We start from the raw sequence: 14,807 nt of genomic DNA, 5'->3' as shown, positions 1-14,807 counted from the left end.
TAACATTCATATGGGATCCCAGTGCTTGGAGGTGAAGGATTAGCCTGTTGAGCCAATGTGCTGGCCTCACGAGAAATTTTATATTTGTTGACTCGCTCCCCAATGTCTACAGCATCCATGACTGGGTCAGGCATGTAACCTCATCTTGGTCTGCTAAGTGGGTGACAGGACCCTAAGTACTTGGGCCGACCTCTGCTACCTCCCATGTGCATTCCTGGGAAGACAGAAAGGAAGCGATGTCACTGGGACCCCTCCCTTCCGTGCTCCCATGGGGAATGCTGGTCTTCCCTGCATCGACACCCTGGCTCTGCTATCATGTTCATCTACATTTTCTGATTGCGTGGAGAACTTCCTTCTTAATTTCTGGGCATTGGGAGCCAAGTTAGGCCCGGGGCTGGCACCAGGATATAGAGACAGTACCTTTCCTAGGAAGTTGGAGCAGGAGTGCCAGACTGCTGTCCTCGAAAGCAGGCGCACAGCCTGATGACTCACAGATGAAGCTATCTTGAGGGTAAAGCTGAGTCACAGCGAATGAGGTCTGCCCGGGGTAGCAAAAGGCTCTGAAGCTCAAATGAGGTTGAGAACCAGGGGGCAAAAGAGACTGAGCAAGGGTCACCCCCAAATCTCCTTCCCTGCACATCCCAGACAGGAAGCTACCAACACAGATATGCCACTGACATGTTGTCTGTTTCCACAGTCACACCAAGAAAACAACATAGTGGATTCCCTGGGAAGAAGAGACCCTTTCAGGTAGTACGTCTGAGCATATTTTGACCAGGGACTAGCCAAGATCTCTTAGAGTGTGTGTGCACGCTGATGGTGGGGGTACAATGACTCAACAAACATTGCCTGTGGCCTGAGGCTCGCAAAGGCCAGAGCAGTGGAGAATTGGGGAGCCTATTCACTTGGCCTTGCTGGAGGGTGGTGTAGACTGGGAAAGTGCTCACACACATTCGCTCTCTCCTGTGTGCTGGGCCCCATGAAGCGACACACACACAGCTTCCTTAGGAATCATAGCAGTATGTTGTCATATTGATATGAAATCTCGTGGCCCCAGGCTGAGGACACACAGGCTAGTCCATTAGAGAGGCAAGATCCAAACTTGAGTCTTGGTAGCCCACAATAGGACTCTCTCCTGGAAAGTGGGGTGCATAACACTGGACCCCTCTAAAACAGAATGACTCCCCCATGTGACTAGTAGACGGCCCCCACCATGTGGTGAGTCCTATGGGGTTGGCCTGATCTATGTGAGAGAGTAGATATCGAACATGAAGCCCTATGGATGGGGAATGTGTGTGTGTGTGTGTGTGTGTGTGACTGTGGTATGCAATCAATTCACCTTCATCTCAATGCAGTGGCTTCAAGCACTGAATACATCAAACCATTGCTCCTGGGGAAACAGAGTTAGGCTCCTGTGAGCCCCTGCCCCCAGTGTGTCGCCCCATCAGTGTACACAGTGCCCCCCCCCCCACTTACCCACAGGGGACACAGTCCGGGATGGTACCAACCCTTGCATGTGCTATGCCTTTTTCTATACATACATGCCTACAATAAAGTTTAATCTAAAAATTAGCTACAATGAGAGATTCATAATAACTGATAACTGGAATAATATACCACAGTAAGTTATTTGATTGTGGTCTTTCACAATGTTAATGTGCTGTGCTCATTTTCTCCTGATGTAAGATGGGGCAATGTTTGTGTATAGAGATGCAGAAGGTGAAGGATGTAGGCGTTGCAATGTGTTGTCAGGCAGCTGTATGAGGATGACATGAACACAAGTCCTACAACACTGTCACATTTGAGCTAATAACCAAAGTGGATGCCGGGAGACCTGTGGAACTAATAGCCTATGCGGTGTGGATATGATAGATAAAGGTTGGATTCTCTCCTTGGATGGAGAGGAATAGGACAGCACAAAGATTCATTACACCACACAGAACATCGCACAGTGGAAAGCCTATGAGTTGTTTATTTCTGTAACTTTCCACTTAACGTTTTTAGACTGTGGTTGACCATGGATCCCTGAAATTGTTGAAAGTGAAACCACAGACAAGAAGGAGAAATACTGCAACCTTTTTATGTGTGTTTTTGTTCAAAGACATTTCCATTGTATATTGTTGAGTCATTGTCCTTGAGCTCCTGCTAACAGCACCAGAGCTCAAGCCCAAGCAAAGGTTACTGAATGGACACGAGCTGTCTCCAAGGTACATCACAGCCTACACGGGCTCCTCCGGAGCACTGCAACACTGCGCCTTGAGATGCTTTTAACAGGAAACAACAAAGAGTACCAAATAGCAAAACGACAACTCTTGACAGGTGAGAAACACACTTGTTTACAGTCTGGAGGCTGGAAAAAGAAAGGAGAGAGTCATGTGCCATTTAACCTGCATGGGGGACCAGCGTGTTGGGCAACTCGTAAACTTCCCCATACCTTGAATGGGTCATGAATGAACGTAAAAGCACAAGTACTGGCTGGGATTATTAGTACAAATGTATTTAAGCATGTTGGTAAATTTGCAAATACTGTGCTTTCTGCCAATAGTGAGGAGTGACTCTCCTTGTATCTGTGTGGGCATATGTATGTCAGTTGATTATACATTTTCATGGTATAAAGTACTATTGTGGAGAGCTTACAAATAGTAATGAAATATACAGTGCACCTGGTTACACATTCTGTAAAGTCAAGGATTCTCACAGAAAAAAATTTGTTGATTTTCCTCTCCAACTCCAAACTACTGAATCCAATATGCAACTAACAAATGAGTGTGGTTCTGATAGAAACATTGGTTTATGTGTTTGTTCACAGTAAGAATTAATATGACAATAAAATGACAAAATGTGTATTGGGAACTCGAATCATTCTTCAATAGCACAAGCATCTTTTTTGTGAATCAGTTTTTTTCTGCTCTTCACAATTGTAACACTGACAGACATGACACATTTGTAAGATTAATCTACATTATTAATCTTTCTTGGGTCTAGAGAACGGTACAGGCTTTTGTGTCAATACAAATGTTCATTTCTGAAGAACAAACAGGAGTAGGAAGTCTGCTGGCTTATACAGTCAGCATATATTTAACCTTTTAAAAAGATTTTTTTTTGAAACATTTATTCAGAAAGGCACAATGACAGAGAAGGGGAGATAGAGAGAGCAAGATCTTCTACTTACTTCTTCTTTCCCCAAACGGCCACAACAATCAGGGGCTGGGCCAGGCTGAAGCCAGGAGCTCAGAACTTTATCTCAATCTCCCATATAGGTGACAGGGCTCAATATTTGGACCACCTTTTGTTGCTTTTCCAGGCACATTAACAGGGAGCTGGGTCCGAGGCAGCCCTCCAGTACTGGATACAGGCATCAGAGGTGGTGGCCTCACCTTGGTGCCACAACTTTATAAGGACCTGCCAGTGTCTTCCAGAGCAAGACATTTACATTGCAACCAGCACGTTTACGAAATCAATCGTTCCTTGTCCTCTTCAGCACTTGCTATTAATATTTTCTTTTGAAGCTTTGAGATATGGATGTGTTGAAGTATCTCATATCTTTAATTCATGTTTCTCTAAGAGTTAGACATCTATTTGCATCCTTATTTGCCATTGCTGTTGTATTTGTTTCTAACATATTTTACTTAACTGTAAGTTTAAACACATTGATTTTTTAGCAATGGCTGTGTTTAACAGCCGGATCCTAAAGCCACTAAAAATTTGACAGGTAGGAATTTGAAACCAGTTCACACTTGCTCTGGAAACCATCTTCTTTCTTTTTTTTTTAAAAGATTTATTTTTTTATTATTTTTTCATTGGAAAGGCGGATATACAGAGAGGAGAGACAGAGAGGAAGATCTTCCGTCCGATGATTCACTCCCCAAGTGAGCGTAACGGGCCGATACTATGCCAATCCGAAGCCAGGAGACTCTTCCGGGTCTCCCACACGGGTGCAGGTTCCCAAAGCTTTGGGCTGTCCTCGACTGCTTTCCCGGGCCACAGGCAGGGAGCTGGAAGGGAAGCGGGGCTGCCGGGATTAGAACCAGCGCCCATATGGGATCCCGGGCGTGCAAGGCGAGGACCTTTAACCACTTGCGCCACCGCGCCGGGCCCAACCTTCTTCTCTTGTCTGGCTGAGGTCTCCTCTCTTGAGCCAGCTTCCAGCCAGTGCCTGAACAAAGAGGTTTCCTCCCCGGAGGAGCCTTAGCCAATGGGTATTCTTCACCCCAGGGTCCTCCCTTGCGGTAGGTGGTGAAGACTTCTGGGATCTGCATCGCCATCTGCTGCCCAATAATTTCCCCTGGTCCAGGTTTGCTGTTGTCCCTTTTCTCTCACAGGTGCTGCTCCCAATAAAGCTCTCATACTCGACTCCTCAGGCACACATTTCCTGTGAGTCCAGCCAGCATCGGATTCTTGTCCTGGGAGGCTGCAACCTCCCCCGTGCCCGTGCTCTGCACTCCCTGCCACAGTGCCCAGGACCTTCGGCACTTCTCAGACAACCACACACCAGTCCAGAGGGCAGCTGCAGCACCAGTGCTCCCTGGGTGTGTCAGTGGGCAGATGCAGCACTGCTGTGAGGTGAGACCAGTTTTGTCTGCTGCTGTGACCCCGGTACAGGTTCCTACAGCCACTACAATCCAAGGGGTCACTGCAGTGTCTACTCCTGATGTGTTAGCTCTCCATCACGGCAGTGAATACTTCTGACTAGCTGCTTCCAATGAAAGGAGCTTTATTTCAGTTTGTGGTTTTGGAGGATCACAGTACGAGATCAAGCAGGCCCAATGGTTTGACATTCACCCTCTCTCAGTTTGACTTCCTTAATCTTTCCCCAGAGAGAATTTGCCTTTGGATTTTGTCTCACACTTGGTTTTCAAAGGCACCCGAGCTAAGGCACTTCTGTGGTTTGAATGTGTCCCCAAAGTTCCTGTGTTGAAAGTTTAATCTCTAGTAGTGAGAGGTGGGAACTTAAAGCAGTGGTTTGGTTGTGAGGACCCTGGGCTCTGCCCTCATGAGTGGATTAATGCTGTTCTTGTGGAGTGGGTTACTGACAGAAAGCGCTTGCTCTGTATCTACCCTGCCTCCACCCCCCCCCCACTCTCAACATGGTCCTCTCCTTCTGCCGTCTACCAGGGCACAGGGGATGACACAACACAAAGGCACTTGCTAAATGCTAGCACGTGTTCGTGGGCTTCTCAGCCATGAGAACCATGACCAGCACTGTTGTGTCGCTGCCATTTTATTCACTGTTGCCCTTTGCCTCTTTCGTGTCCATAATCTACCCTTCCAGGCTTATCTCCCTTTGTCCTTCAGTGACTCCCAAACACTTCCCACACTTACCTAGTTTTCTGATTGAATATAGGCTGTTCTCTTCCTTTTCTACATTTCAGCTTATGCACATTCTCTCTGTCTCTCTCTCTCTCTCTTTCGCGCACACACACCCTTGGCTTCCTATATGCAGATGCTAAACCATTCAGCTGTTCTTCCTCCATGAAGGCCTCCCTGATGTTTCAAGCTAATATTTCTTCTTCCTTGGAGAAGTCACAGCATTTTAAAGTCACATTTGGGCACTGCTTGTTTTCTACTTTGTCTTACAAGGCAGCCTCAGAGATCTGAAAATTCACAATTCTCCTCATGCCATTCCCCTTCAACTGAATCCATTGCTGGGTACAGCTCAAGCTCCTTTAAGAAGTCTAATCCCCAGGGCCTGAGAGATCTAGTGACTAAATCCTCACTTCACATTGGCTGGCATTCCGTATGGGTGCTGGTTCATATCCCAGTTGCTCTACTTCCCATCCAGCTCCCTGTTCGTGTGCTGGGAAAGCAGTGGAGGACGGCCCAAAGCCTTGGGATCCTGCATCTGCATAGGAAACCTGGAGGAAGCTCCGGGCTTCTCACTCCTTCACATAAAATGCCTTAGTTCCTCCTGCCTGGGTTCTTCCTGCTGGAGTCATCTACATATTTTTTTTCTCCAACTTTTTTTTCAAATAATGACTATCTTATGTGCTTTTGTCCATCTTGTATCACTATACAAAATGCTTGAGACTAAGTAGTTTATAAAGAGAAGAGGTTTATTTGGCTCACAGTTCTGGTGAGTGCAAGGTCCTGACAGGGTGGTTACCCTAGCTGCATCACTGTGAGTCCACGAAGCAGGAAGGGACCCTGCTGTGTGAATCAAGGTCAAGTGTGTGAAGTGCCCTTGATTTATAACCACCTGTTTGCCAGAGAAATAACATAGTCACAGGAGATCTTACCCACCCACATAAGACTGTGTGCATCCATTCACAAGGGTGGAGCCTCCATGACCTAATTGCCTTAAGGTCCCACCCTTCAACATCATCACGCTGGGGACCAAGCTTCTAGTACATGAACCATGAACCTTTAGGGGTCAAGCTACATCCAAACCACAGCGCCACGGGTCTCAATTCACACACCATTTCTGCATGGAATCTTTCTGATGCACCCCTAACTCCTGGAGGAAATCAGGAGTTTGTGGCCTCCACTCCCATGGCATCTCTGTTCTTTTTACTTTATGCTCAGCACAATTGTAATCATTTATTTGTTGCCCATATCTCCCACCAGGTGGGGGCAATCTCTCATCTAGTGCTTCAGTGCTTGGTTCAGATCCTGACATAGGTAAATGTCAGCATTGGTACTCAATATCCAATTCTGCAGTAAGAGCTTATTCTAAATTCAAAAGCATTAGTATTAAATTTGTTACTTTAGGCCACACATAATAATCATTTAGATAATGCAGATTAATATAGAAAAGGTCAGCAATAAAGTTTGTAGAGACAACAGAGAATACTCACATTCTAAAAGTAGGCAAATACTTCTTAAGCACTACACAAAAGCAATAATCCCAAATAAAAGAATTAAATTGGAAATATATTGAAATTAAGAACTTTTGTTCATCAGAATGTATTGACATAAGCAGTCAGAGTTGTGGTGCAGTGAGATAAGCTGCCACATGAGACACTGGTATCCCATATGTGCATCGGTTTGATTCTTAGATTCTCTGCCTTCTGATCCAGCACCCTGCTAATATGCCTGGGAAAGCAGAAGAGGATGGTCCAGGAACTTGGGCTCCTGCCACCCATGAAGAAGATTAGACTGGGGGAGTTCAAGGCTCTTGACTTTCACCTGGCCCAGCCTTAATCATTGTGGCCATTTGGGAATATAAAAAATTTTTTTAAAGAAAAAGGCATCGATACAAACAGAAGCCATTTTACTCCTCCTAATGGTGCTGTGGGTTGACTGGATACAGATGGGCAGATCTGCTCTTGCACGCCACATTGCTGTGGCTGATCCATCCGGAAGTCATTGGGCTGAAATGTCTGCAATGGCTCTTGCACGAGGTTGGTTAGTTGGTGCTGGCTGTTAGCTGGGAGCTCAGACGGAGCTGCCGACTGTGGAGCACCTGCACGTGGTCCCTGCATATGGCTTGGGCTCCTTGCAATGCGGAATCCCATTAGCAAATGTGTCAAGAACCAATTTTCCAGAGGGAGGAAGTCGCATCTGACCTGGGCTAGGCCCAGTGCTGGTGCAGCATCAGTTTGAACACATATTGTTGGTTAAGCAGTCTGGGGAGGTCTAGATTCAAGGCAGGGAAGAACAAGCACCAACTCTCAATGGGGAAACTGGAAAATAATTTATGGCCATCTTTAATTTACCACAGCACTATTAAAAGCATGTAATAGCAAACCACAGGCTGGAGATTTTTCTCAAAACATGCATGTTATGGGTTGAATTCTGGCCATTCAAAACTCTTATGTTGATATCCCAACTTCCAGAGCCTTAAAATATGACTTTATTTGGAAATGGGTTCATTGCAGCTATATTACTTAAGTTAAAGTCCTGCCGGAATAGGATGGGCTCTAATCCAATACAATGAGTGTCTTCATAAAGGTGTAACTTGAACACACAGTATGTACACAGGGAGATTATCATGTGAAAAGAAGAGCGGAAGGATAAACACTTCACAAAAGAATTTAAAAGGTCATGATATGAAAAAGTGCTCACCATCACCAGTTACTAGGAAAGTGCAAATTAAAGGTCAAAGCGATGCCAACTGCACAGTCTTCAAAAGCTCACAGTGAAAACATTGAGAAGGCCTGCTGCCTGCAAAGCTGGCATCCCCAATGGGGAATTTGAGTCTTAGTTGCTCTGCTTCTGATCCAGCTCTCTGTTACTGAACCTGGGAAAACATTGGAAGATGGCCCTAGTGCTTTGCCCTACCACCTCTCTCAAAGTGAACGCTGGGCTCTTAGTTCCAGCCTGGACCAGCTCAGGCCATTGCAGTCATTTTGGGAATGAACCAGTAAATGGAAGATTCTTTCTCATTCACTCACTTTCTCCGTGAAATACATACTCACTCTTCCCTTCAGATACAAAAATATACATATATATGTATATATGTGTGTGTATATGTATATATATTTACATATATATGTATATATATATATTTAAATACTGATAGTGCAAATTATTGGCAGAGATGTAAATGAAGAGCAAATGGAACTCACAAACCTTAGTCATGGGGATGTAAATTAGGGCAATTACCTTGAAAACTGTCACTGGCTACTAATAGTGAATATGTGCATATTCATGACTCAGTAGTCCCACTCATAAGTATAGCACCAGCAGCTACATCCTAGAGTATACTTACAATTGGTTATAATGGAATTATTTACAATTTATGCAAATTGAAAATAGCTTCAAGAATAGATAAATGGAGGTCCAGTCGGTGAAATATCATACAGTCATGAAAACATACCATTACTAAATGCAACAACATGAATGCATCTTATAAAAATGAATAATGTAGAAGTAGAAAGAGTACAAATTTCATGACTCCATTTATGCGAAACACCTATGGGCATAACTATGGTTTGGGAAATCAGGACAATAGTTACCTTTGGGGAGGAGAGGGTTACTGACTGGAGAAAGTACAAGAGGTGTTTGTGAAGTGAAAACGTTTTTATTTTTTTCTGTAATTATGCATGGATTTGCCAGATTGTGTAGCTTTATGAAAACTCAGTGAGTTGGGCCTTAATTTTTTTGTGGGTTTTTCAGTATGTTTTATAGTTCAACATAAAATGTACCTTAAAATTGGATAAATATGTGCATTCCAAAGTGTCAGAGGATCTCTACCCACTGGTAAGTGGAAATTCTTATCATGCTTTCACATTTATATGATTTATAAATGTGCTGTTCCAGGAAACCATCCTCATGAATTTTGATCATAAGCTCAATTTCTTTAACTTATATATAAAGAGGCTTTGCTGCATATGTAAAACATTCAATGCTAATTGACTCACGACAGTGGATTAAATCAGGTTGGGGTGAGGGTGGGGATGTTGTGAGTCATGGATTAAACCACTACCTGCAAATCCAGCAAACCACACTGGAGTGACACTGGTTGCTCTGCTTCCAGTCCGGCTCCTTGCTAACATGCTTGGGAAAGCAACAGAGGATAGCCCATGATAGCACTTGGAAGACCTGAATGGATTCCCAGCCTTTCGGCTTCAGCCTGGCCCATCCTCGTCATTGCAGCCATTTGGAAAATGAACCAACAGAGAGATTTTTCTCTCTCTTTCCTTTCCTCTCTGCCACTCTACCTTTCAAATAAATAAAACAAACCTTAAAAGTCCTAGAGTGGGCAATAAAATAATATTAATCATATTAAACAATGAACTTTTTTTCATAGCAAGTAACTTGACAATAAGAGGCACAGTTGATCCAATGGATGACTAAATTGGCTTCAAATAGATCTTGACAACATTCATTTGGGTTGTAACTTTTACATGGGCAGTGGCATATGCACTGATTGAACTAAGTTGCAGTTCTTCCAACCTCAGGCTGTCTTGCTCGCACTTTCAGTTTATTTCATGCCCAGCTTCCTTGCCTCCAGTAGCCTTCTTTGGCTGTCTACCTTGATGACTCTTTCTAGATCTAGTCCAAGTATCACCGGCTACAAGTTACCCCTCTTGACCCTTCTGACAGCCTCTGAGATGACCCACAGTGACCCATCTTTGTGATATTCATAACCTAGTATACTCCCTTCCCCTTGGGTAGGAGCTGGACCTAATGATTCACTTCTAACAAACTGGATATGCCAAAGGTGATGGGATTGGCTTCCAACTTGGGTTCCCCGTGTTCTCTCCCAGAACTCCTGCTATAGGGGAAGCCTACTGTCTTATTGGGTATAGCCCTATAGAGATGCCCAAGAGTTGAGAAACTGATGTCTCTGGCCATTGACCAATGATGACGGGGCCTGTGGATAGCCAGGAAAGCATACTTCAGGGTAAACTTCTCCCCACCCATCCCATCAGGCACCAAGACAACAGCAGCTCTGGCTGAACTTTGATTGCCCTGGGAAGAAGGCATCCAGCTAAGCTACATCCAGATTTCTGACCCATAGAAACTGAGAGAATAAATGTAAATTGTCGCTAAGACCAGAAATTGAAAAAGGTTATTCCATAAGCAGGAACAATGAACACCACCCCGAGTCACCCCTCCTAACCCAGAATGGGTTTCTTGCCTCAGTGGTGCCCAGTGCTTCCCTCTGTCTCAGTATTTGCCACACCTTAAAGTAGCCTGCTGCTGCTGACTTGCCTGTTTTTCCCATGATAAATCAAGAGATCACAGCTTCCAACACTTTACTTTTCAGTTTCTAGAACAAAGTTGTACTCAATAAGTGTTTGATTAACAATTAAAAGGATGGAGAGATGAAAGTTGTTTAATCTTGAAGAATAACCTCTCTGATTCTCAGCCTTCTAATGTTTCTGGTTTTCAGTTATTTATATTGGATTCTTCCTACAACATTCAGGGCACCAATCAGTGAGGATAAATCCCATCCATCAGAGCAAGAATATATCAAAGGTAGCCCTAGAGCTGGGGAATAGCTTTGATTTCTGATAATATTTGCAAGTTCGTGGTTTTCTAATCAACCCTGGACTGCCCTGCCTTCTCATTTTTCTCTTTCTCCATGGTGAAGGTCTCACCTTCCTGCTGTTTGGACTTTTGCAACTGCTGGAGCTTCTTCTTTTCCTTTCCCCCTTTTTATGACAATTTCTCTATTTACTAGAAAGGCAAAGTGACAGAGAGAGGCAGTGAGAGTGATCCCCCCTCTGCTTGTTCACTCCTCAGATGGCCACAATGGCCAGGGCTGGACCAGGCAGTAGCCAAGGGTCCTGAGCTTCATTCCAGTCTCCCACATGGATACAGAGGCTCAAGTAGTTGAACTATCTTCTACTCTTCTTCTCAGACCATCAGCAGGAAGCACAATCAGAAGTGGGGCAGCCGGGACTTGAGCTGACTCTTATAAGGGATGCCAACTTTGTAGGTAGAGATTTTATCTGCTAGGTCACAAGGTTGGAGCTGTGGATTCTGTTTTGAAGCTTATTGTCGGCATTACCCACCTGCTTGAATGGAGATTTCTTCTTCGTGTCTGGTTTTGGAGCTGGAGCTTTTTCACTCACCATCTTGCAAGAAGAGAAAGAGAACAAAGGCTCTTAGTCTTCTAATCTCACTATAATACATAAAACTTGTACAAACAAAATACAATCCAGCTGGACTTGGTAAGTAGCTAGATGTGAGGTGAAAAGTTTGGACAACTAGGAAGAGAGAGAGAGAATGTCAGTGGATAGTCTAGTTTGGGGTAGAGAATGGAGCGTTCAAATTTGGATACGTTGAAACTCAGGTGTCTCCGAAATGTCACTTAGATGATGGGTATACAAGTCTGACATTTAGGGAGCGGTTAGTGATTAGGCCGATATGGGAGTTGATTGCATGCAGATAGTAACTGCAGCACCATGGGAGAGAAGCTAAAGTGAGACTGAGAATAGACCACTGGGGGAGGGGCTGTTATTAAGAGGAGAACAGCAGTCCCTGTGAAGGGGCTGGGAAAAGTACACAGAGGGCTGTCTGGACTTGGAAGCCAGAGAGAAAGAAACAGTAGGATGTGCATATAGCTAGACGTAGGGGGTGTTTATTAGGGAAATCAGTCCCAACCATAGAAGCTGGGAAGTGCCAAGACAGGTCATGCACAGACTGGAGGCCCTGGGATGTGCCTCAGTCCAAGTTCAAGGGCCTCAGAACCAGAAAAACTGAGCTTGTAACTCTCAGCTGGAAACCAAAAGCTCAAGTGCTGGCAAGGGGGCCACTAGTGTAAGACTAAATCTAAAAGCTTAGAAGTTAGCATGTCCCAGCTTGAAGAGCAAGAGACCAATCCTTTTGTTTGTTTGTTTGTTTTATTAGGAAGGCTAAGTTATAAAAAGTGGGGTAGGGAGATGGGAAGACAACACACATTTGAGTGTGGGCTATTCCACACAGAGAGACATCCATCATGGGTGGGCCAGAGCGATGTCTGTAAGGAGAGAGGGCTATCAGAAGACCCAAAGATGATTCCCAGATATGATCATGTGCAAAGCAGATGCCCCACTTTTTTTTTAAGTTTCTTTTATGAGATGAGGGATGGTGACTTAATCAAATCTACAAACGGGGCCCTGACGACCGTGAAACCTGCTTTGAGTGCTGCAGATTTCCTGGAAAAAGTGGTTTGGAGATATGTGGGAGTAGGGGCCCCTGAGGGAGTGGCATGACGTTTGGGGGGACTCCGAAGGTTAGGAAAAATGACTGCAGGAGGCTTTCATGGGCCAGGTGACTACACTTGCAAGAAAGTGAGGGAGCTGAGATGTGGTACTTTAGTAAGGGGAAATTGGAGGGCATGTCTGGGTCAGAACAAGACACCCACCCACCCACACAGGAGACCAGGGCTGGGCTAAGTAGCTTCATACACACACACACACACACACACACACACACACACACACACACAGCAGCAGCAGCAGCTGGCATGTGAGAAAGCTAGTGCACTGGGGATCTGCCTGGCAGGGCAAGGCTGTGGTACACACCTGTGAGTAGAGGGGCAGAGTATGTACTATGCAGGGCAGTGCCAATGTACCAATCAGCTTGAGAGAGAACTGGATAGGGGGGCAGATTCTATAGATGTATGGGCTCATCCCTATGGGACTGCAGTACCTACCGGTTTGTGAGAGAACTGGGGGTAGTGCATGACAAGTTGAGTTAGCATGATCAGGGAACTCACTGACATTCATGGGAGCTGGTGTTGAGAGCAGGCTGGGCTGGCATAGGCTGCAGCACCCACAGGTGCACCACAGGCCGCAGTATCCACAGGTACACCTGAAAATTCAGTCTGGGAGTGGGCCGGGTTAGGCCGCAGTTCTTGCCAGCACATGCAAAGGCCAGAACTGGGAGTGGACTATGTTGAGCACCAGTCACTGGCACATGTGAGATCCAGGTCTGAGAGTGGGCCTGGTGGGGGAACTTTGGGAACTCCCCTACTAGGCAAAAGCTCCCACTGATGAACCAGGGCTGGGGATAGGCCAGGCAGGGCAAGGCAGTACAGTTTGACAGCAGGCTGGACTGGGCCAAAACATAGCACCACTGGCGTGCATGGGAGCCAGGACAAGATGTGGGCCAACCTGGGTTAAGCTGCTGCACCTACAGGTTCACATGAAAACCAGGCTTAGGGGAGGGCCAGGCCAGACCATAGCATCTGTTGACAAGTGATGGCATTGTAGGCTGGGCATGCCAGATCCAAGCAACATCCAAGACTGGGAGTGAGCCTGGTAGGGGAGCTAAGGGGACTCCCATTCTAGGTTGCAATACTCACTGGTGAGTGCAAGCCCTGGGGCTATGGGTAGACTTGGCTGAACAAGGCTGTAGCACCCCTTGGCATGCATGTGGGCTGGGTCGAGGTGTGGGCCAGACTTGGCTATGCTCCAGCACCTGCTGGCATGTGCAAGAACCAGAGTGGGTACACAATGGGCTTGGCTAGGACACAGCACCCACTGGTTTACATGAGAGCCAGGACAGGAGGCAGGCCATATCAGGCTGGGCCAAGCATGCAGTGGTGCACATGAGATCCATGCATGCGATCTTCAGCTGGGAGCTGTTTGGCAATAGCTCCCATGAGTGAGTGTACGGGGGCTGGGGCCAGCCAAGGCCAGGCTGGGCTACAGTACTCCTCGGTATATAGGATACGTGTGGGGCAGACTGGGCTTGGCCAATTTGCAGAATCCCTTGGCAGCTGGAGAACAAGGACAAGGTCCAGGCCAGGCCAGATAGGGCAGCAACACTCACCAGTTCACATGAGGGTTGGGACTGGGGCCTGGAAAGCCTGGACTTAGACTGCAGCACCCACCAACATAAACTGGCACTGGGAGGCAGACTGTGTGCAGACAGGCTGCAGTGCCTGCTAGAGACTGCTGAGACAAAGTGGGTCATGACCAGAATGTGCCACAGCACCCACTGGCACATGCAAGACTTGGGGGCTGGGAGCAGGCCTGGTAGGGCAGCTTCAGGGACTTTCCTGCTAGACCACTGTTTCCACTAGTGAGTGTGAGAGCTGGGACTTGAAGCAAACCAACCCAGGCAAGACTACAATACTCGTAGACCTGTATTTGGGCTGGGTCTGGTGGAGGGCTGGGTTGGGCTAGGCTGTAACACCCATCAGTTTGCATGAGAGATGGGGCTGTAGACAGAACTGAGCACGCAGCGGCATACAACAGTATGTGTGTTGGTTGGTGTAGTGACAGACTAAGCTGGACCCACACTAGCTGGCACACATGAGAGTTGTTTCTGAGGTCATCTTAGATGAGATTTCTTGGGAGACCCCCCAATTGGACCACTGGACTTAAACCCCAACCACAGGAAAAATCATAAGATAGGTGGGCCAATCTTGGAGTATATGGGCCTTCTCAGTTTCTGATGTCCGTGCAATAGTGAGCATATAAAGA

This window comes from Ochotona curzoniae, unplaced genomic scaffold (assembly GCF_017591425.1).
Source record: "Ochotona curzoniae isolate NIBS_2020 unplaced genomic scaffold, NIBS_Ocur_1.0 contig_291, whole genome shotgun sequence".
Lineage (NCBI taxonomy): Eukaryota > Metazoa > Chordata > Mammalia > Lagomorpha > Ochotonidae > Ochotona > Ochotona curzoniae.
This window is presented reverse-complemented; position numbering follows the sequence as displayed.